Source organism: Triticum dicoccoides, chromosome 3A (genome assembly GCF_002162155.2).
Source record: "Triticum dicoccoides isolate Atlit2015 ecotype Zavitan chromosome 3A, WEW_v2.0, whole genome shotgun sequence".
Lineage (NCBI taxonomy): Eukaryota > Viridiplantae > Streptophyta > Magnoliopsida > Poales > Poaceae > Triticum > Triticum dicoccoides.
The window spans coordinates 589,022,433-589,047,568 of record NC_041384.1 but is presented as its reverse complement, the minus strand read 5'-3'; the positions used below and the strand labels follow the sequence as shown (position 1 = coordinate 589,047,568).

The 25,136-nt window shown below is 45.7% G+C and overlaps 1 pseudogene; it reads right to left on the bottom strand.

Moving 5' to 3' along the window:
* Positions 1–1,719: 1,719 nt before the first annotated feature.
* The window catches only part of LOC119272622, a 49,423-nt pseudogene continuing 26,006 nt past the window's right edge, over positions 1,720–25,136 (bottom strand).

Here is a 25,136-nt window from a genome sequence, read left to right as displayed (position 1 = left end):
AACGCTCGGTAATCCACACACATGCGCATGCTACCATCTTTCTTTTTCACAAACAGTACAGGTGCGCCCCATGGTGATGTGCTCGGCCTAATGTAACCCTTCTCTTCTAACTGCTGAATTTGCTTCTTCAACTCGGCTAATTCATTCGCTGTCATCTTATAAGGTCTCTTTGCAATAGGAGCCGTGCCCGGTATCAACTCAATGACAAACTCAATCTCACGGTCTGGTGGCAATCCAGGCAATTCATCCGAAAAGACATCTGGATATTCCTTCACCACTGGAACATCCTCCAAAGTTAACTCCTTCACTTTGTTCAGCATGCAATCAATCTCGGGTTGAGGTGCAATCCTAGCTTGGTATTCCACAGTGGCCCCTTCAGTGCTAGTTAAATTAACCGAAGGACCAGCACAATCTATTAGTGCCTTGTGTTTACTTAACCAATCCATACCCAAAATCACATCCGAACCTGTGGAGTCTAACATGATAAGATTTGCTAGAAACTCCACTCCTTCTATGACTATGGCCACTTTAGGACACTTTAGTCCAGTCCTTAAAATACCCCCAGGTGATTTTATCATCCAAACCCGACTCATACACTTGGTTGGAAATAAATGTTTTTCAGCAAAGCTTTTTGAAATGAACGAATGGGAAGCTCCAGAATCAAATAGCACTGAACCATAATTTGAGTTGATCGAAAACATACCAGAACAACATCTGGTGCTTCATGAGCCCGCTCGATGGTGACATTGTTGACCCTGTCATGTCCTGATGCATGAGGTGCACCCCTGGGTGTATTGAGAATGCCTCGGCCACGTCCTGCTGCGGGTGTCTTGGCAGCAGAACCCAAGTTAAACTTCACTAGAGTGGGACCGGTGTTCTTATTGGGACATGAAACAGCAAAGTGACCCTCTTGCCCACAACTGAAGCATGCCTTTCCAGCTGTATTAGCATGATTACCTCCCACTTCAGCTCGTGGATTCTTATATGCATTTGGCTGATAGGTGTTGTTGGGCCTTGATGGCTTGACATACTGTGCATGATAGCCAGGTTGATGACCAATCTTCTGTCAGGAGCTACCTGCCCCATGGTGATTCTATGGTGCTCTACGCTTCCGGTGCTCCTCTAACTCCCTCCTTGAATTCTCCTGGAGTATAGCCTTGTTGACAAGTGCTTGAAAGGTAAGGAAATCATGAGATACCAGCATGTCCTTCAACCCAGGGTTCAGCCCCTTTAAAAACTTGGCAGTCTTGTCAGCTTCAGTTGGAATATCTACCCTTCCATAACGTGCCAACTGCGTGAAACGACTCAGATATTCAGACACTGTCATCTTTCCTTGAGTAAGAGCTCGAAACTCATCCCTCTTCAGCTCTATGATGCCCGCAGGAATATGTGCGGTGCGGAAAGCTTCTGCAAACTCATTCCAAGTGATAGTTTGGGCATCCTCATGAGCTTCACAATAATTCTCCCAACAATCTACAACCACACCCTTGAGCTGGTGTGCTGCAAACTTGACACAATTAGCCACAGTGCAATTGGCTAAGTTGAGTGTCTTCCTGATGTCCTTCAACCAATCATCGGCATCAAGTGGGTCTGCTGATCCGTCAAAAGTTGGCGGTTTTGCCCTCATGAACTCAGCAAATCCCGACTGTGGTGGTTGACCCTGATTCTGGTTCGTAACATTGGCTGCAAGCTGCTGAAGTATCTGTGTTTGCATCAACATCATCTGTGCCATATTGGGTGGCGGCGGCGGTGGTGGCACATCATCTCCTCCAGAGTCAGAGTCGGTATCATGGACATGTCCCTCCTCAAAGTTTTCTTCAAAGACATGTCCCTCAAAACCTGGTCCACGACCACGTCCACGTCCACGACTGCGACCACGTCCGCGTGCTCCATGGCCACGACCTCCGCGATTAGCATCCATCCTGTTGGCCTCCCAGTGTTAAAATAGAAGAGAGGGAAATATCTAGCCCATAAACCCAATATGATAACAAATGAACAAATAAAATCAGCAACTGAACTCCAGATAAAACTCCAATTAAAACACTCAAGCATGAAAGTACTGGATAACATAGTAGCTATACCACATATATCGGTATAGTCTACCATGGACATAGCAAACATGAAAATAACTAATGTTCACTCACATCATCAAAGATTTCGCTCATGGTTCCTATAGTTCATCTACTCGCTGAGATCTCCATCGTACTGGTGGGTAGGTGCTGATGCAAAGCGAAGCCCGGATGGTGGTGATGCGGTCCCCTCTGGCGTAGCAGGAACTCTCTCCTTAGGCTTAGTCTCCTCCTCAATGTCGTCGACCTGCTGCTCGCGAGTTGGTGGTGCTGGAGGTGCAGGCGGTGCTGAAGGTGCAATGGCGCGATGTGTCAGGCGACGCTTCTTCGCTAGAGCGCTCTTCTTCGTCCGTGTTATCTTGATGCGTGGATGAAGCCTCTGGCGTGGAGGAGGTGTAGGGTCCTATGGTGGGCATTTAATGTTGGTCACCATTCTCCATGGCAAGCATAGCGTTCGTCGCGATGATACCCTACTCTGCAACTGCCTCAGCGGCCTCCCGTGCTTCATGGGCAATGGCTAAGGAAGTGTTCGCCTCCACCAATCTCTCCTCAAGTATCTCCACACGCTCCAGGTAAAACTCTTAAGCGCTGACGGTTCTCCTCCAGCATATTCGTAGTCATAGCAAGGTTTTGCTCAAGTCCAAGGGTAAGTGAAGCCATACGAATGATCGTGGGATCATCCTCCTCCATGTACCCCAAGTTCTGCTGAATCGGTCCGTCCCCAATGCGGAAAGTGAAGTACCAGAACGGGGTGTGCCTCAGCTCATCCTGATGAAGTCCGGCTATCCGATGCATCGCTTGATGAACCACTCCAATGACAGCATCAAAGAAGTCTTCTCCATCATATGTGTATCGGTAACTGCTGGTCTGTTCCTCCATCCTCGGATACACCACCAAGTTGACCTTGAAACGTTCCTCACCCCCGAGCATGTGGTAGGAGTGTACGGAAACCTCTGGATCCTTGTTGAAGCCTAAGCATGTGAGCATGTCCCGAAACTGAACACCGAGGTTGCCAAACTGCTCAATCCGGTGTGAGGATGATATCACCATCTACATATTTGAATAAGAAGAGAATCAGTACACAATTTAATAAGAGAAAATAGAAGCGAAATACTAGAAAATTTATAAAATAATATATTATAAAATAATTTCTAAGGCTTTCCATTTCTAACTAAGGCCACGTTCCTAGGTCGATGTCGTCTGTGATACCACTTCTGTGAGAACCCGAAAATTATTTCCAGACCCTCTTGTGTATATTTGTCAATCCAGGATCAACTTGACAACACAGCGAAATGGTATCATTGCAGAACATTAAAAGTTTAACAACTCTCGCCACAAGGCATACATAGTGAAATGTCTCATGACATTTTATTACAACTAGAAACATAGCGGAATATATAAATACTTAGCGACTCCGTCTCCGCCACAGGCAGTCGATGTAGTCAACGTGTCCTCACTCCTCGGGATCATCATAATAGTCGTAGTCGACGCCCTCGTCTTCATAGATCTCTGCTGTTCAACAAAAGTATTGCCATGAGTACATTACGTACTCAACATGCCTCCCACGGGAAAGGACCTAATAGCTACATATGGCTTCAAAGGAAGGCTGTATGGCTCAATTTGCATAAAGCTAATTTTGTTTAACAAATAAAGTAGTTGGATGGAAGCAGTTTTAGATGAAAACATGTTTTATCTCCAAAACAACTTTCATCAAGTGAGGATCCTCGATCAACTCACATACTTCATAGGTTTCAAGATTAGGGGCAAAGAGGGAATAAGCAAGACAGGTCCAGTACGTCAAGAAAGATTCATGTGTTGTCCATGACCGTGGACACGGCTATTCGAATAGTTTTACACTCTGCAGAGGTTGTACACTTTACCCACACGACACAATCCCGACTTGTTGCCACCAGTGGCCGTTGGTGTAGTTCACCATTTGGTATACCGGCGGGGAGATTGTGATGAGGTCTTTCATTAGACCGCACTTACTCTGCCAAGCCCACTAGGTTTCAACAAGGAAGTAACCGCAGTTCATAGTCCGGGCCCCCCTTTTTGTGCCGAGGATACTCCTTGCAAGGCAGCTATCCCATCTGCGGTACAGCGATGATGACAATAAGAGTGAACTAACTAATTAACCAAGCCAGTGCCCATATAGCATGTGGTTGTACTGTTATCACAATATTCAAATCCAAGACTTATTAGGCCTCATACGGCACGGACGACTGATTGCCCCCTTCAACTCGTGAAGGGTGACCAATCGCTCCTTCAATCCTTGATTCAGCTGTCGCCCACGCCAGTATTCAGATGGTAAGTTTCACCCAGAGTAGAAGAGAATAGAGAAGGTCAACAAGGGCCAACAGGCCTAGCTCAGCGTTAAGTTTCAACTGTCAATGACTTAGAGGTCATTCAACAAGGCACCTATAGGGTGATAAGCATGGCTAAGAATTTCTACTCTACGGGAACCTTATACTTCTACTCGGGTGTCAAGTAAATAGGCGACAAGCGGATCAAGGTAATGTATCAATTGACATGCTAGCTATGAGAATTAAAATAGCATGCACATAGCAACAATAAAACTCAATGCAATTTTGCAAACCATTCGATAAGTGTTGGGGAACGTTGCAGAAAACAAAAAAAATTCCTACGTTTTCACCAAGATCCATCTATGAGTTCATCTAGCAACGAGTGATCGGATGCATCTACATACCTTTGTAGATCGCGAGCGGAAGCGTTCATAGAACGGGGATGAGGGCGTCGTACTCGTCTTGATCCAAATCACCGGAGATCCTAGCGCCGAACGGACGGCACCTCCGTGTTCAACACACGTACGGTCAGCGTGACGTCTCCTCCTTCTTGATCCAGCAAGGGGGAAGGAGAGGTTGATGAAGATCCAGCAGCACGACGGCGTGGTGGTGGATGCAAGAGTCACCGCAGCAGGGCTTCGCTGTTCCACTGCGAGAGGGAGAGGTGTAGCAGGAGAGAGGGAGGCGCCAAGACTTCAGGGTGCGGCTGCCCTCCCTCCCCCCCTTTATAAAGGCCCCCTAGGGGGGTGCGCTGGCCCTAGGAGATGGGATCTCCTAGGGGGGCGGCGGCCAAGGGGGAGGAGTGCCCCCCAAGGCAAGTGGAGGCGCCCCCTCCCCTAGGGTTCCCAACCCTAGGCGCATGGGGGGCCAAGGGGGGGCGCACCAGCCCACTATGGGCTGGTTCCCTCCCCACTTCAGCCCATGGGGCCCTCCGGGATGGGTGGCCCCACTCGGTGGACCCCCGGGACCCTTCCGGTGGTCCCGGTACAATACCGTTGACCCCCGAAACTCTCCCGATGGCCGAAACTGCACTTCCTATATATAATTCTTCACCTCCGGACCATCCGGAACTCCTCGTGACGTCCGGGATCTCATCCTAGACTCCGAACAACTTTAGGATTACTGCATACTCATATCCATATAACCCTAGCGTCACCGAACCTTAAGTGTGTAGACCCTACGGGTTCGGGAGACATGTAGACATGACCGAAACGGCTCTCCAGTCAATAACCAACAGCGGGATCTGGATACCCATGTTGGCTCCAACATGCTCCTTGATGATCTCATCGGATGAACCATGATGTCGAGGATTCAAGCAACCCCATATACAATTCCCTTTGTCAATCGGTATGTTACTTGCCCGAGATTCGATCATCGGTATCCCAATACCTCGTTCAATCTCGTTACCGGCAAGTCACTTTACTCATACCGTAATGCATGATCCCGTGACGAGACACTTGGTCACTTTGAGCTCATTATGATGATGCATTACAGAGTGGGCCCAGAGATACCCCTCCGTCATACGGAGTGACAAATCCCAGTCTTGATCCGTGTCAACCCAACAGACACTTTCGGAGATACCTGTAGTATACCTTTATAGTCACCCAGTTACGTTGTGAGGTTTGGTACACCCAAAGCACTCCTATGGTATCCGGGAGTTACACGATCTCACGGTCTAAGGAAAAGATACTTGACATTGGAAAAACTCTAGCAAACGAACTATACGATCTTGTGCTATGTTTAGGATTGGGTCTTGTCCATCACATCATTCTCCTAATGATGTGATCCCGATATCAATGACATCCAATGTCCATAGTCAGGAAACCATGACTATCTGTTGATCAACGAGCTAGTCAACTAGAGGCTTACTAGGGACATGTTTGGTGTCTATGTATTCACACATGTATTACGATTTCTGGATAACACAATTATAGCATGAATAAAAGACAATTATCATGAACAAGGAAATATAATAATAATCCTTTTATTATTGCCTCTAGGGCATATTTCCAACAGTCTCCCACTTGCACTAGAGTCAATAATCTAGTTACATTGTGATGAATCGAACACCCATGGAATTCTGGTGTTGATCATGTTTTGCTCTAGGGAGAGGTTTAGTCAACGGATCTGCTACATTCAGGTCCGTATGTACTTAACAAATATCTATGTCTCCATCTTGAACATTTTCACGAATGGAGTTGAAGCGACGCTTGATGTGCCTGGTCTTCTTGTGAAACCTGGGCTCCTTGGCAAGTGCAATAGCTCCAGTGTTGTCACAGAAGAGTTTGATTGGCCCCGACGCATTGGGTATGACTCCTAGGTCGGTGATGAACTCCTTCACCCAAATTGCTTCATGCGCTGCCTCCGAGGCTGCCATGTACTCCGCTTCACATGTAGATCCCGCCACGACGCTCTGCTTGCAACTGCACCAGCTTACTGCCCCACCATTCAAAATATACACGTATCCGGTTTGTGACTTAGAGTCATCCAGATCTGTGTCGAAGCTAGTGTCGACGTAACCCTTTACAACGAGCTCTTCGTCACCTCCATAAACGAGAAACATTTCCTTAGTCCTTTTCAGGTACTTCAGGATATTCTTGACCGCTGTCCAGTGTTCCTTGCCTGGATTACTTTGGTACCTCCCTACCAAACTTACGGCAAGGTTTACATCAGGTCTGATACACAGCATGGCATACATAATAGACCCTATGGCTGAGGCATAGGGGATGACACTCATCTCTTCTATATCTTCTGCCGTGGTTGGACATTGAGCTGAGCTCAATTTCACACCTTGCAACACAGGCAAGAACCCCTTCTTAGACTGATCCATATTGAACTTCTTCAATATCTTATCAAGGTATGTGCTTTGTGAAAGACCTATGAGGCGTCTTGATCTATCTCTATAGATCTTGATGCCTAATATATAAGCAGCTTCTCCAAGGTCCTTCATTGAAAAACTCTTATTCAAGTAGGCCTTAATGCTGTCCAAAAGCTCTATATCACTTCCCATCAAAAGTATGTCATCTACATATAATATGAGAAATGCTACAGAGCTCCCACTCACTTTCTTGTAAACGCAGGCTTCTCCATAAGTCTGCATAAACCCAAACGCTTTGATCATCTAATCAAAGCGAATGTTCCAACTCCGAGATGCTTGCACCAGCCCATAAATCGAGCGTTGGAGCTTGCACACCTTGTCAGCATTCTTAGGATCGACAAAACCTTCCGGCTGCATCATATACAATTCTTCCTTAAGGAAACCATTAAGGAATGCCGTTTTGACGTCCATTTGCCATATCTCATAATCATAGAATGCGGCAATTGCTAACATGATTCGGACGGACTTTAGCTTCGTTACAGGTGAGAAAGTCTCATCGTAGTCAACCCCTTGAACTTGTCGATAACCCTTAGCGACAAGCCGAGCTTTATAGATGGTCACATTACCATCCGCGTCTGTCTTCTTCTTAAAAATCCATTTATTTTCTATGGCTCGCCGATCATCGGGCAAGTCAGTCAAAGTCCATACTTCGTTTTCATACATGGATCCTATCTCAGATTTCATGGCTTCCAGCCATTTGTTAGAATCCGGGCCCGCCATCGCTTCTTCATAGTTTGAAGGTTCACCGTTGTCTAACAACATGATTTCCAGGACAGGGTTGCCGTACCACTCTGGCGCGGAACGTGTCCTTGTGGACCTATGAAGTTTAGTAGCAACTTGATCTGAAGTTTCATGATCATCATCATTAACTTCCTCTCTAGTCGGTGCAGGCACCTCAGGAACATTTTCTTGAGTTGCGCCACTTTCCAGTTCAAGTGGTAATACTTCATCAAGTTCTACTTTCCTCCCACTTACTTCTTTCAAGAGAAACTCTTTCTCTAGAAAGGATCCATTCTTGGCAACAAAGATCTTGCCTTCGGATCTGAGGTGGAAAGTATACCCAATAGTTTCTTTAGGTTATCCTATGAAGACGCATTTTTCTGACTTGGGTTCGAGCTTTTCAGGTTGAAGTTTCTTGACATAAGCATCGTATCCCCAAACTTTTAGAAACGACAGCTTAGGTTTCTTCACAAACCATAATTCATACGGTGTCGTCTCAATGGATTTCGACGGAGCTCTATTTAAAGTGAATGCGGCAGTCTCTAAAGCATAGCCCCAAAATGATAGCGGTAAATCGGTAAGAGACATCATAGATCGCACCATATCTAATAGAGTGTGATTACGATGTTCGGACACACCATTACGCTGAGGTGTTCCAGGCGGCATGAGTTGTGAAACTATTCCACATTTTCTTAAGTGTGTGCCAAATTCGTGACTCAAGTATTCTCCCCCACGATCTGATCGCAACAACTTGATTTTCCTGTCATGTTGATTCTCAACCTCACTCTGAAATTCCTTGAACTTTTCAAAGGTCTCAGACTTGTGTTTCATTAAATAGACATACCCATATCTACTCAAGTCATCAGTGAGGGTGAGAACATAACGATAGCCACCGCGAGCCTCAACACTCATTGGACCGCACACATCAGTATGTATGATTTCCAATAAGTTGGTTGCTCGCTCCATTGTTCCTGAGAACGGAGTCTTGGTCATTTTACCCATGAGGCATGGTTCGCACGTATCAAATGATTCGTAATCAAGAGACTCTAAAAGTCCATATGCATGGAGCTTCTTCATGCGTTTGACACCTATGTGACCAAGGCGGCAGTGCCACAAGTATGTGGGACTATCATTATCAACCTTACATCTTTTGGTATTCACACTATGAATATGTGTAGCATTACGCTCGAGATTCATTAAGAATAAACCATTCACCATCGGAGCATGACCATAAAACATATCTCTCATATAAATAGAACAACCATTATTCTCGGATTTAAATGAGTAGCCATCTCGAATTAAACGAGATCCTGATACAATGTTCATGCTCAAAGCTAGCACTAAATAACAATTATTGAGGTTTAAAACTAATCCCATAGGTAAATGTAGAGGTAGCGTGCCGACGGTGATCACATCGACCTTGGAACCATTCTCGACGCGCATCGTCACCTCGTCCTTCGCCAGTCTCCGCTTATTCTGCAGCTCCTGCTTTGAGTTACAAATGTGAGCAACCGCATCGGTATCAAATACCCAGGAGCTACTACGAGTACTGGTAAGGTACACATCAATTACATGTATATCACATATACCTTTCATGATGCCGGCCTTCTTGTCCGCTAAGTATTTGGGGCAGTTCCGCTTCCAGTGACCACTTCCCTTGCAATAAAAGCACTCAGTCTCGGGCGTGGGTCCATTCTTTGGCTTCTTCCCGGCAGCTTGCTTACCGGGCGCGGCAACTCCCTTGCCGTCCTTCTTGAAGTTCTTATTACCCTTGCCTTTCTTGAACTTAGTTGTTTTATTCACCATCAACACTTGATGTTCCTTTTTGACTTCTACCTCTACTGATTTCAGCATTGCAAATACTTCAGGAATGGTCTTTTCCATCCCCTGCATATTGAAGTTCATCACAAAGCTCTTGTAGCTCGGTGGAAGCGACTAAAGGATTTTGTCAATGACCGCGTCATCCGGGAGATTAACTCCTAGCTGAGTCAAGCGGTTATGTAACCCAGACATAGTGAGTATGTGCTCACTGACAAAACTGTTTTCCTCCAACTTACAGCTGAAGAACTTGTCGGAGACTTCATATCTCTCGACCCGGGCATGAGCTTGAAAAACCATTTTCAGCTCTTCGAATATCTCATATGCTCCGTGTCTCTCAAAACGCTTTTGGCGCCCCAGCTCTAAGCTGTAAAGCATGCCGCACTGAATGAGGGAGTAATCATCGGTACGTGTCTACCAAGCGTTCATAACGTCTTGTTCTGCAGGGAGAGCAGGTGGTTCACCTAGCGGTGCTTGTAGGACATAATCTTTCTTGGCAGCTATGATGATGATCCTCAGGTTCCGGACCCAGTCCGTATAGTTGCTGCCATCGTCTTTCAGCTTGGTTTTCTCTAGGAACGCGTTGAAGTTGAGGACAACGTTGGCCATTTGATCTACAATACATGTTGTAAAGATTTTAGACTAAGTTAATGATAATTAAGTTCATCTAATCAAATTATTCAATGAACTCCCACTCAGATAGACATCCCTCCAGTCATCTAAGTATAACATGATCCGAGTTAACTAGGCCGTGTCCGGTCATCACGTGAGACGGACTAGTCAACATCGGTGAACATCTTCATGTTGATCGTATCTTCTATACGACTCATGCTCGACCTTTCGGTCTTCTGTGTTCCGAGGCCATGTCTGTACATGCTAGGCTCGTCAAGTCAACCTAAGTGTTTGCATGTTTAAATCTATCTTACACCCGTTGTATGTGAACGTTGGAATCTATCACACCCGATCATCACGTGGTGCTTCGAAACAACGAACTGTCGCAACGGTGCACAGTTAGGGGGAACACTTTCTTGAAATTATTATGAGGGATCATCTTATTTACTACCGTCGTTCTAAGTAAACAAGATGCAAAAATATGATAAACATCACATGCAATCAAATAATAGTGACATGATATGGCCAGTATCATATAGCTTCCTTTGATCTCCATCTTGGGGCTCCATGATCATCTTGTCACCGGCATGACACCATGATCTCCATCATCGTGTCTCCATGAAGTTGTTCGCCAACTATTACTTCTACTACTATGGCTAACACGTTTAGCAATAAAGTAAAGTAATTTACATGGCGTTTCTCAATGACACGTAGGACATACAAAAAATAAAGACAACTCCTATGGCTCCTGCCGGTTGTCATACTCATCGACATGCAAGTCATGATTCCTATTACAAGAACATGATCTCATACATCACATATATATCATTCATCATTCATCACAACTTTGGCCATATCACATCACAAAACACTTGCTGCAAAAACAAGTTAGACGTCCTCTAATTGTTGTTGCAAGTTTTACGTGGCTGCAAGAGGGTTCTAGCAAGAACGTTTTCTTACCTACGTTAAAGCCACAACGTGATTTGTCAACTTCTATTTACCCTTCATAAGGACCCTTTTCGTCGAATCCGCTCCAACTAAAGTGGGAGAGACAGACACCCGCCAGCCACCTTATGCAACTAATGCATGTTAGTCAGTGGAACCGGTCTCACGTAAGCGTACGTGTAAGGTTGGTCCGGGCCGCTTCATCCCACAATACCGCTGAAGCAAAATAAGACTAGTAGCGGCAAGAAAGTTGACAACATCTACGCCCACAACAAATTGTGTTCTACTTGTGCAAAGAGAACTACGCATAGACCTAGCTCATGATGCCACTGTTGGGGAACGTTGCAGAAAACAAAAAAATTCCTACGTTTTCACCAAGATCCATCTATGAGTTCATCTAGCAAAGAGTGATCGGATGCATCTACATACCTTTGTAGATCGCGAGCGGAAGCGTTCAAAGAACGGGGATGAGGGAGTCGTACTCGTCGTGATCCAAATCACCGGAGATCCTAGCGCCGAACGGACGGCACCTCCGCATTCAACACACGTACGGTCAGCGTGACGTCTCCTCCTTCTTGATCCATCAAGGGGGAAGGAGAGGTTGATGAAAATCCAGCAGCACGACGGCGTGGTGGTGGATGCAGGAGTCACCGCAGCAGGGTTTCGCCGTTCTACTGCGAGAGGGAGAGGTGTAGCAGGGGAGGGGGAGGCGCCAAGACTTCAGGGTGCGGCTTCCCTCCCTCTCCCCCCTTTATATAGGCCCCCTATGGGGGTGCGCCGGCCCTAGGAGATGGGATCTCCTAGGGGGGCGGCAGCCAAGGGGGAGGAGTGCCCCCCAAGGCAAGTGGAGGCGCCCCCTCCCCTAGGGTTCCCAACCCTAGGCGCATGGGGGGCCCAAGGGGGCGTGCACCAGCCCACTATGGGCTGGTTCCCTCCCCACTTCAGCCCATGGGGCCCTCCGGGATGGGTGGCCCCACTCGGTGGACCCCCGGGACCCTTCCGGTGGTCCCGGTACAATACCGTTGACCCCCGAAACTCTCCCAATGGCCGAAACTGCACTTCCTATATATAATTCTTCACCTCCGGGCCATTCCAGAACTCCTCGTGACGTCCGGGATCTCATCCGGGACTCCGAACAACTTTCGGATTACTGCATACTCATATCCATACAACCCTAGCGTCACCGAACCTTAAGTGTGTAGACCCTACGGGTTCGGGAGACATGTAGACATGACCGAAACGGCTCTCCGGTCAATAACCAACAGCGGGATCTGGATACCCATGTTGGCTCCCACATGCTCCTTGATGATCTCATCGAATGAACCACGATGTCGAGGATTCAAGCAACCCCGTATACAATTCCCTTTGTCAATCGGTATGTTACTTGCCCGAGATTCAATCGTCGGTATCCCAATACCTCGTTCAATCTCGTTACCGGCAAGTCACTTTACTCGTGCATGATCCCATGACCAGACACTTGGTCACTTTGAGCTCATTATGATGATGCATTACCGAGTAGGCCCAGAGATACCTCTCCGTCATACGGAGTGACAAATCCCAGTCTTAATCTGTGTCAACCCAACAGACACTTTCGGAGATACCCGTAGTATACCTTTATAGTCACCCAGTTACGTTGTGGCGTTTGGTACACCCAAAGCACTCCTACGGTATCCGGGAGTTACATGATCTCATGGTCTAAGGAAAAGATACTTGACATTGGAAAAACTCTAGCAAACGAACTATACGATCTTGTGCTATGTTTAGGATTGGGTCTTGTCCATCACATCATTCTCCTAATGATGTGATTCCATTATCAATGACATCCAATGTCCATAGTCAGGAAACCATGACTATCTGTTGATCAACGAGCTAGTCAACTAGAGGCTTACTAGGGACATGTTTGGTGTCTATGTATTCACACATGTATTACGATTTCCGGATAACACAATTATAGCATGAATAAAAGACAATTATCATGAACAAGGAAATATAATAATAATCCTTTTATTATTGCCTCTAGGGCATATTTCCAACAATAAGTATGATCAAAGAAGGAGGCATGCCTTCGTTGTCGAGTCCCCTGTTTCCTTCTACCTCGTAGTCCTCCTCTCCCGTATCGTCGCCTCCTACTCGTAGTAATGGTGAAGCACAATAAATAACATGCAATAAAATCCAAATAACATCCAAATGAAATAACAATATAGGAAGGATTGGTAGAAAGATGTGGATGGATATGGAGATTTCGAAGGAGGTATGTCGATTGATGATGAGTGGAGGGATTGAATGGATTGGTTGGGTATAGGCTTATCCGGACTAAGTAAAACTCGGCCATCATGTCTATCGTTCTAAATAGCATTACGCTAACTGAACTTTAATAGTGCCCAGTACAAATACTTTGGCTAACTATAAAGAAAAGACAAAATAATAACTGACATGACATAAACACAAAACAATAACTATCCTATGCATTTGAACGACACGACTCAACATAGCATGGCAATACAAATTTACCCACAAACCAATATTTAGATAAAATCTACTATTTATAATGGTTAAAACATCAACTATAGAATTTAACAACAAGCATCTTAAAAGTCAACCAAGCTACTTCCTAAACAGACTAGTTAAGTTACAAAACATCAAACAATAGCACGACCTAAAGAAATGCTAGAACATAATAGACACAAATCATGTAGCACTAATTAAAATAATCTAGATATATATGAAGTAAATGGATCAACAATAATCTAGTCATAGCATGTTCAACTCTTGTAACAAAAAGCATGCACATGATATGACTCACAACACCACCTAGACTCCATCAAAATAATTTAAACAATAATTCTACAATCATTTCGAAACTAAACTGGAACATAAATATTGCTACACATGACAATATTATCTAGAAAGTACGCATGCATATACTATGTCTATGAACAAATAAAAATTATCGCACTTCGCTAACATGCATCAAATATAATAATTGTAAAACTAGTTCTAGAAATTCTATGACCAATTCTAATATATCCTAGAATCACTCAACAATAATTAGGACAAACCCTAAGCATGCTACGGACATGAAAATAAGACACAAACAATTTTGCATGATTACTTACATAAAATATCATACGCACTTGATAAAAAATAACACAATCAAACATCTACTCAAACAAAACAATTAACTCGCTCCTAGCATCATCGAAATGGCCTATGGTTTAGCATTGGTTTTGGGTCACCGAGTAGTCGTTGGAGATGGAACCGGTGGTGTTGAGCGAGCGAGCGCCAGTGCACGTCGTCGTCGTCGTCCGAACTCCGGTGATGAAAAGACGATGGTGGGTGACACTCTTGGTGATGGTGGAACACCGGGACGCGGACGGACACGACAAACGGTCATCTGTTGACGACAACGTCGGCCCAAAAAGGTAGCAGCGGCGCGGCGTCGTTGTGCACGCGGCCAACAACAACAAACGGATGGGAAGAGATGTCTAGGAGGTAGGCTTGGCTAAAGGGATTCTATTGGTGGGAGGAATTGGACCAGGATGCTCACCTTAGGCGACGGTAGTCGAAGAATAGTAGAGATGGGGCTGTATTGCGGGGTGGATTACGAGTGATTGGAAAGGAATTGGAAGATGGGATGATGGGGCTTTTATAGAGGTGCTCCTGGCGCACGTCGTGACGCGAAGGGTCTACCGAATGGTAGCCGGAGGAGGGAGATCAGGAGGTGAATGCCATTGTTGGGCCAATAACTTCGTCAGTTACTTGCATGAGATTAAGCGCATCATGAGTGGAGCCATTAGAATAAACGGACTCGTCGTTGAGTGGGGAGTAATTCTTGTGTTGATGACGAATGGAAACGGTGAAGGGATTAATGGGATTTGAAGGGAAAAGAAGAGGCAGCCATGGAGGTTTCTTCTCTGTAACATGTACGTGCACGCGTGCGGGAGGAAGGAGAAGAGCTGAGCCATCCGCTAGCTCACTCGGCTGGGCCGTTGGCCTGCTGGTTGGGCCTTGGGCCAAGTTTCTTTGGTGGCTGGACACTTAAAAAAATAAAGAGAAGAGATGGCCCAGTGCATACGTGAATGTGTGTGACCAATTTTGGTGCATACGTGCAATATGCCAACAATGGCTAGGCTAGGATGCACGTATTGGTTCAAGGACCAATAAAGAAAGAGAAATGAAAGGAGAGAGAAGAAAAGAAAATCTATATAATATAATATTGATTTCTTTTACTAGGATTGCTACAAGAGGAACCGAAACAAACACAACTAAAAGTCTTCAAGAATCCAAGAAATCAAAGTAAGAAAATAGGCAAGAAGAACTTAAATGAAATATTACAAACAAATAAATCGACTCAGGATATTACGGAAAATATTTTCCACCTGACATGTGCTAAATTAATTCCAAACAACTTGGTATTAATTTGAGCAATCTCCAAAATATATAATTAAAGATTATGTTGCAACATCCCTTGGCTTAGAGAGAAAAAAATTGAACTGTCGAAAAAAATCAGGATGTTACAGGTACCTCCGTGCTCGTCAGAATACGTGGTGCCTACGTACGTGATCGGGAAACAGCCCTTCGTTAATGTGGAGGAATCCCGAAGATTCCGGTGGGTCATTGAGTGGTTGAACAGTCTCGCGCTTTATCATGACAGTCAGTTTTCGGCTTTCTCTACTGAGGTGCTCATCCGGATGAACCAGGGCACAATCACAGTAGTTCTCCTGGTGCCACCTTAGCCAATAGAGCGGAACGTAAGGTAGCAAAACACGGGAGCTGGGCAAACCCAACATTTGACCAAAGACATGATTCGGAGCTGATGCATATAAGGCCAAACTCGCGACGCCGAACACTCCCTAAGGTATTCGGTCTTTATAACATATGCCGGGCTGAACAATGCCCTTGATAATGAACCCCGAGTGTCCATGTACGTGCAATATTCTGACGTGGCCAAATGCCAATAACGTCGGCATCCTTCTCGGTTGTACTAAGAATCCGGAGGATGTGAACAATAAGAGACACTAAAAAAGGTTTACGCAGGGTCTTAATCTAAAAAGAAACCTTTGCGCGGGTCCCTGCTGCATGTTTGCGCCTGTGTCTCCGTTGTGCCGTATCCTGGACGGGTGCAGCATGATTGTCATCTGTAAAAGAGAGGAACTTAGTTGAAAGTTGTCGTGCAAAAAATTGGTTATTCTAAATAAATCATTTAAAATTCAAGATAAGTAAAGTTGAGCCGAACTAGCGTTGTTTACACGTGGGAAGCCCCTGGTACCATCTATAAGGGTATAACTATCAAACCAATCTCAAGTATATCTAATGATGCGTCGGACTCGTCTAACCGTGTCCGTGGTCTTAACGACCGGTGATTTGTTCTGGTTGGTGAGGCCGTCTACTGTTCGGCTGTTAAAGCAGCCACACGTTCTTCTGCGTGTAAGGAACGCTCAATGTTTCCGCTAATGGTGATGATGCCACATGGGCCGGGCATATTGAGCTTGAGGGAAGCGTAATGCGGTACTGCGTTAAAACGAGCGAAAGCCTCTCTTCCGAGTAGTGCTTGATAGCCACTTCGGAATGGAGCGATGTCGAAGGTTAACTTTTCGCTTCGGAAGTTGTCGGGAGAACCGAATACAACCTCTAGTAATAGAGAGCCCGTGCAGCGGGCCTCTGGGCCTGGTATTACTCCCTTGAAGGTAGTATTATTGTGGCTAATTTTTGTCGGGTCTATCCCCATTCTCCGGACTGTGTCCTGATATATCAGATTTAGACTACTGCCGCCGTCTATAAGGACTCGTGTGAGATGGTATCCATTTATTATTGGGTCCAGCACCAAGGCAGCCGATTCGTCATGACGGATGCTTGTTAGGTGATCCCTGCGATCAAAAGTGATCGGGCAGGCCAACCAGGGTTTGAACTTGGGGGTGACGGGCTCTACGGCTCGGGTGTCTCGGAGTGCATGTTTGCTTCTCCTCTTCGTCACGTGGATCATGTTTACCGTTTTGACCTCTGGTGGGAATTTTTTATATCCCCCAGTGCTTTGCTGGGGAGGCCCATCCTCGTCTTCGCTTGGTGTATCCCGCCCCTTGTGTTCGGCGTTTAGCTTACTGGCCTACTTGAAGACCCAGCATTCTCTGTGGGTGTGATTTGCATGTTTACCGGGGGTGCCGTGAATCTGACATAGTTTGTCTAGAATCTTATTTAGGCCGAACAGTCCATCTCTGCTGCCTTTAGAAGGCTTTTTCCGTTGACTTGGTCGAGGGCCCCTGAATCCGGCGTTTACCGTTGTATTGTCTGGGTTGTGTTCTATATTTCGACGCTTGCTTTTACGGCGTCGTGGTTTTCCGTTGCCATCCCTAACTTCGGATGTGCTTGGGTCGCTGGTGCTACTGTGGGCCAACCAGCTATCTTCGCCCGCGCAAAAGCGGGTCATGAGGCTTGTCAGGGCTGCCATTGTTCTTGGCTTTTCTTTGCCGAGGTGTCTGGCGAGCCATTCATCTCGGACACTGTGCTTGAAAGCTGCTAAGGCTTCGACGTTCGGACAGTCGACAATTTGGTTCTTCTTAGTGAGAGACATGTTCCAAAGCATTCAGGCTAACTCTCCGGGCTGTTGAATTATTTGGCTTAAATCGTCTGCATCCGGAGGTCAGACATAGGTCCCTTGAAAATTAGCCCGAAAAGCATCCTCGAGCTCCTCCCAACTTCCAATGGAGATCTTCTCCGCGAGCCATATGGATATGGAGGATAAAGTCCTCAATCCAGACCCCAGGGTCTATGGTCCCATCGTATGCCTCTATGTTCACTGGTTTGAATACTTCTGGAAATTCGTGGTCCAGCACCTCATCGATGAAACATAGGGGGTGTGCGGCACCCCTGTATTTAGATTTATCAAGGCGTTCGGATGGTTGTGGTATTCGGTTTTGATATTGTGCCGTAGCACGCTTCCTAGATCCATAGATGGATCTGGTCATACTGGATTTTTGGCGCAAGCCCTCACGTAGGCCGTGTGTTGACTTATGTGCGGCCCTGTTAGCCGCTCTATCGCGGCCACGGGGTGGTTGATCCGACCAGTTGGCCATTTTGTTTTTTGGCTGTGTGGGCTCTACGGCCTCGTCGTCGAATTTGGGCAATAGCTTGCGCTTTGGATAGCTCTTTGCGTGGTAATTTCCACCATGCATTTCTTCGTTGTCGAGCACTTTGTTCCATCTGCTGTTGAGCGTATTTTGTACGGCCTTGAGCCTTTGCTTCTGTTTCTTTAGACTCCTCGTTGTGGCAATAAACCTTCTGCGGAGGTTCTCTTGTTCCAAGTACTTTTCCGGGATGATGTGCACATCTTCGTCCGGACTATTTTCCTCCTCGGAAGGAGTTTTATCAGCTTTATCCTCGTCGTCACCGTGTTCGGACATCGGATCCGTACTATGTTCACCATTCGCAGCTTCATTTTGCTTTGCCGCTGGGTTAGTGTGGTCATCGTTTCCTCTGGAGTCGACCGGGGTGTTATTTTCTCCTTCGTTGTTATCGCTGTTTTTGCAGAGGTGAGACTTAGAGCGGCGCCTACATCGACGCTTTGTTTTCTTCTCGATGGAGCTGTTCTTCGCTGCTTCTTTCCGTTCCTCATCATTGTTTTCTTTTGGTGTATCAACCATGTATATGTCATGTGATGAAGTGGCAGTCCAGCGCCCTGTGGGCGGTGGTTCCTGTTCGTCTCCTTCATCGTCGTCCATACCATCGATGTCTTCGGAGTCGAAGTCGAGCATGTCGGTTAAATCGTCGATAGTGGCTACTAATTTGGTTGTGGGTGGGTAGCAAGTTTCTTCATCGTCCGCATCCCATTCTAGCCGGACATAATTCGGCCAAGGTTCCCCTGACAAGGAGAGGGACCTTAATGAATTTAGCATGTCACCGAAAGGCGAGTGCTGGAAGATATCCGCGGAGGTAAACTCCATGATCGGCGCCCGATCAGATTCGATAGACGCGGACGTGGGCGGCTTAGAGTCCGTGGCTGGAGACAAATCCAGTGGTTCGGTGTCACGGCTATTGTGAGGGGTGAAGTCAGTATCCGGCTCTATCACCGCTGAGAGTACGGCCTCCATGGCGGGGTCTATCCTCCCGTCCTTGGATGGCGCAATTTGCTCCGGATTGAAGGCCGGAGTAGTTGCTGGTGCGATCTCCCGAACACTGTCTGACAGCAGAGCTATATCATGCTCGTCGTGATCATGTGGCGCACCTGGCATGGGCTCGAATCCGTCGAAGATCAAGTCTCCACGGATGTCGGCAGTGTAATTCAAGTTCCCGAACCTGACCTGGTGGCCAGGGGCGTAGCTCTCAATCTGCTCCAGATGGCTAACCGAGTTAGCCCGCAGAGCTAAGCCGCCGAATACGAAGATCTGTCCAGGGAGGAAAACCTCACCCTGGACCGCATTGTTAGCGATGATCGAAGGAGCCACCAGGCCTTATGATGATGACACAGTGGAACTCTCAATGAAAGCACCAATGTCGGTGTCAAAACCGGCGGATCTCGGGTAGAGGGTCCCGAACTGTGTGTCTAAGGCGGATGGTAACAGGAGGTGGGGGACACAATGTTTACCCAGGTTCAGGCCCTCTCGATGGAGGTAATACCCTACTTCCTGCTTGATTGATCTTGATGATATGAGTATTACAAGAGTTGATCTACCACGAGATCGTAGAGGCTAAACCCTAGAAGCTAGCCTATGGTATGATTGTTGTTGTCCTACGGACTAAACCCTCCGGTTTATATAGACACCGGAGGGGGCTGGGGTTACACCGAGTCGGTTACAATGGGAGGAGATCTACATATCCGTATTGCCAAGCTTGCCTTCCACGCCAAGGAGAGTCCCATCCGGACATGGGATGAATTCTTCAATCTTGTATCTTCACAATCCAATAGTCCGGCCAAAGGATATAGTCCGGCTGTCCGGATACCCCCTAATCCAGGATTCCCTCACCCGCCGTTTGGGCTGTTGTGTGTATTGGCTTGCAAGGTGAATTCTTTGATGGGAGAGAACCGAACCGTGAAGCTACCACAGAAGAGTTGAAGATTCTGCAATACAATGCTCAAGCTTGTGATATCTTCTTCAACGGATTGTGCCTCGAAGAATTCAACAAAATCAGCCGTCTTGAGAATGCAAAGGAAATTTGGGATACTTTGATTGATATGCACGAAGGTACTGACTCCGTCAAGGAATCCAAGTTGGATGTGCTTCAATGTCAGCTTGACAAGTTCAAAATGAAGGATGGTGAAGGTGTCGCTCAAATGTACTCTAGGCTTGCTCTTATCACAAATGAGATCGCCGGCTTAGGAAGTGACGAGATGACCGACAAATTCATCATCAAGAAGATCCTAAGAGCTTTGGACAGAAAATATGATACCGTATGCACATTGATCCAAATGATGCCCAATTACAAAGATCTCAAGCCAACGGAAGTCATTGGAAGAATTGTTGCTCATGAGATGTCACTCAAGGATAAGGAGGAGCTCCATAACAAGTCAAGTGGTGCTTACAAAGCCTAATGTGAAGCTCCCACATCATCAAGTGAGAAACAAACATTCAATGAAGAATTGAGCCTAATGGTGAAGAACTTCAACAAGTTCTACAAGAATAGAAGCAAAGAAAGAAGTTCCAAGTCAAGGTCCTACAATGACAAAAGATCCTCTAGTAGAGAGAGAAATTGCTACAATTGTGGAAGACCCGGACACTATTCCAATGAGTGTACAGCACCCTACAAGAGAAGAGAAGATTCTCCAAAAAGAAGAAGTAGAAGAGAAGAGTCACCATCAAGAGAGAGAAGGAGTAGAGATGATCGTTACGAACGAAGAACATCCTGAAGAAGCAAGGATTCGGAAAGGAAGGACAAGTCATCAAGGAGCTACACAAAACGAAGACATCAAGCTCATGTTGGTGAATGGGTATCCGGCTCCGACTCTGACAATCACTCCAAGAGAAGCTATCACTCCGACTCCGAATATACTCAAGATGAAGGTGTTGCCGGTCTAGCACTTGTGTCAACCAACTCCTATGGCATATTTGATTCACCAAATGAAGGACTTGGAAGATGCTTCATGGCTAAAGGCCCAAAGGTATCACACCCCAAGTATGTTGATTTTAATAGTGATGAAGATGACTTGTTAGGTGATGATGATTTACTTGTTGACAACTCTAGTGATGAATACTATGATGAAATGTCAATTAATCATGCTAATCAAGATAAGACGAATGACAATGATAAGGAGAAGATTGATTTTCTAACTAAAGAACTAAACACTCTTAAGTTAGCTCATGAAACTATCTTAGGAGATCATCGAGAACTTTTGAGGACTCATGAGAAATTACGTTTTGAAAAGCTCAACCTTGATCAAGAGCATGAGTTCTTAAAGGCAATCAATGATGATCTTCGCAAGAAAAGTTCTTCTTACATTGACAAGGGTTTACTCTTATCCACTTACATGCCTCAAGTCAAGTCTAGTAACAAGAACAAGAAAGATTCTTCCTCTAGTAGTAACAATAATCATGTGAAATCCAATGTTGTTGCTTCTAGTAGTTCTCTTGATTCCACTGATGATTCTCTTAGCCAAGTTACACTTGAGCAAGAAAATAGCTTATTGAAGGGAATTATAGAGAAAGGTGTTTACAAGAGCCTTGCTGGGAGTAAGCAATTCGAGGAAATTGTACGCAAGCAAGGAAGGCACCGGAAGAACCAAGGTGTTGGTTTTGAATGAAAGTTCAATGCCAATGGAGTTGAGTGGGAAGAAGATCAATAACCCAAGACGAAGTTTGTTCCTCAACAAGAGAAGTATGATCCTACTTCTTTCAAAGGGACACAAGCTCAAGATGATCTTCCACCACAAGACCACAAGCAAAAAGGCAAGGATAAGCTTCAAGAGGAAATTGATGCATTTGAAGAAGCACCTAAGGCCTTGGTCAAGTGGGTTCCCAAGACTACATCAAGTTCTACTTCATCAAGTACAACTACAACTCCAAGGATTCCCATCAAGATGGTGTGGATCCAGAAGAAGAAGAACTAGAGAGTTCTTGAGGGTGACTCCGCCAACATTCTTCACTCTTATCATTTTGGCAAGAACAAGTGCAAACAACTTCCACATCTTGCACTAGTTCAAGGAGTCACAAATCCTCTTATTGGTAAGACAAGGGACAAGGTAACCTAATGCTTTCATAGACATCATCTTGTGTGTGCATCACTCTATGTCTATGGATATCCTTGTTTGTTCCTTGTGGGACTAACCCGTGTGGGTATTGAAAGTGCAACTCACTACAAAGGATTGCTCCAAATGATCTACATCAACATTGAGCATCCACATCTTCAACACCTGCATGAAGTCATCATCGACAAAACCCAAGGTTAGTTTATCCCTTCTAGGGGGGATCTCACATCTAGGGGGAGATTTACTCTAAGAATTGAGCTAAAGCAACTCTAATGGTGTGAACACAACAACGCTTTATGTAAAAGTGGTAACCCCACTTGTGCTTAAACGATGAGTATGACCTATGATCAAATGTTCTCATTTGACTCCTAAGTCAATATACTCATATATAGATGACCTAGTCATCGCCAATTGCTTGATAGATGCTAGAATTGGTTGTGCATGCTTTGCCACATATTTCATTTGCCATTTTATTGTGTGAACATGTTGGTAGCATAATTTACTCATTCGAGGACATCCACTTGTTGTTTTGATTGTTTGGTTCCTTTTTTCTTTTGCCAAGTGGATGGACAAGATTGCCTAAGAACCTTCTCTAGCTATCTATGTTTTTCTCGTCTCAAACTCTATTCATGCTACATCACAAAGTTTGATCAAGTCAGATTCGAACCACTCTGTGTGAGGAGCACTCGGAGTCCCTGATTCGTCATAGACTTAAACTTCCAAAACTTCTTTGTGCGTTTCGGACTGACCGATTCATCCATTTCGGTCATACCGAGATCACTAAGTCGATCTAGGTTTTCAATCTCGGTGCAACCAATTTGAACTTTTTGGTCACACCGAGTTGCAGTAACTGCTTGCAGTTATGCATCGCGGTGCCACCGAGTTGTTCCACTCGGTCACACCGACAGGGTCAGGCTATATATATCCCCCGGCAAAAATTTGGAAAATTTTCTGAACCCCTTCGCCCGTGCTCAGCCTGCTCTGGCTCCCTGGGTCTCCGGATCGTCTACCTCATCACGAGCTGCCTCCCGTCGCTGGTCTCCGCCGCTGCCAATGGAGATCGTCTCCGCCATTGCCGCCATAGCAGGTCCATCGCCGCACTTAGGGTATGGACTTGATCTTTATGCTAATCTCACTCTGATTCCTAGCACATTGTTTTGCCATGTATCTTGCCACAATTGAGATCACTCTATCCAATGAAATCACTCTGTAGTTTAGATATGGATTGAAAATTTAGGGTTAGGTTTCCGTCGAAACCATCTCGGACCAACCAAGTTGTTGAAATTGGTTCCACCGATTTGGCTAAGGCCATTGCACATGTGATTCTCGGTCTGACCGAGAATTGCAAATTGGTGTGACCGAGTTTAATTCTTTGTGAAACCCTAGCATTCTCGGTGCCACCGAACCGTGAGTCGTTCTGACCGAGTTCACCAGTTTAGGTTCCAAAAGCTGCTTCGGTATCACCAAGATTTCAAATCGGTAGATCTGAAATGCTTTATGTGGAAAACTAAAACTAAGTTTTGACTCATTGTTTTGCAAAAACCTCTGCACTTTGTGATGCTCATCCAATCTATCTCATCTATATCTATTCACAGAGTCTGCTATCAGTGTTTGCATCATGTCAGATCAGAGTGACAGTGAGAACAAGTCTGAGGAGCAAGTTCACATGAGTGAGGGCACTAGTCCCTCTAGCAGCTATGATGAAGGCAGCAGGAGCACTACAAGCAACTTGCCTAAGGCAGCCACAAGGGCCAGGAAGAAGAGAACTTCTGATTCTGAGAATGAGGACTATGTGGTTGTTCAGGAAGAAGCCCACCTCAAAGAAGAAAGTTCTAAAACAGGAATATGGCACAGTTGCTGCAACTAAGCCAGGTCTGAAGACCAAGATGCCAACAAGAAGAGAGCCCATGTCTAAAGCAAGGAAAGTTGCCACGGGAGAAACAATGGAGTTCACTCTTGAACCCAAGGAAACCGGAGATGGCAAGAAGAGGAAATAAAGGGTCAAGAAGACCATTGCCAGAGTTATTGGTAAAAATTCAATGATGAGGGATTCAGAAGAAGAGGAAGAGGAAGAGGTTGCTGCACCAGCACCTAAAGCTCAAAAGCTCATGGGAGATGCTATAAGATCAGGGGCTGCTCCATCTAATCCCAAAGAAGCTCCCAAGGCAGCTGCTCCAAAACCCAAAGCTGCACACAAGAGGAGTACCAGGAACATCCCAGCTGCAGAGAAGAACAATGCCCCAGTGCCTGAAGCTGCTATAGAAGAAGATGATGAGTCACATATCTTAAGGAAGTTGAAGCCCAAAATTCCAGATCACAATGATGCTCATCTAGTAGCTGAGAACATGAAAATCAAGAAGGATTCAGGATTGAGACTATGGAGAGAGTCTGATCCATATGCTACCAAGAGAAGGACCGCTGTGGACTATAGATTTCACACTAAGGAATAGAAGGACTTCTATGAGACAATTCTGCTTGACAAGAAGCCCATAGTGTGTGACATGAGATGGGTTGACTGGGAGTACATCAAGGAAAATGAAGAACACTATCCTGGAGTCTATGATAATTTCAAGGCATGTGGAGTTGATAAGTTTGTGGCTCAGAAGCTCACAAAGTGG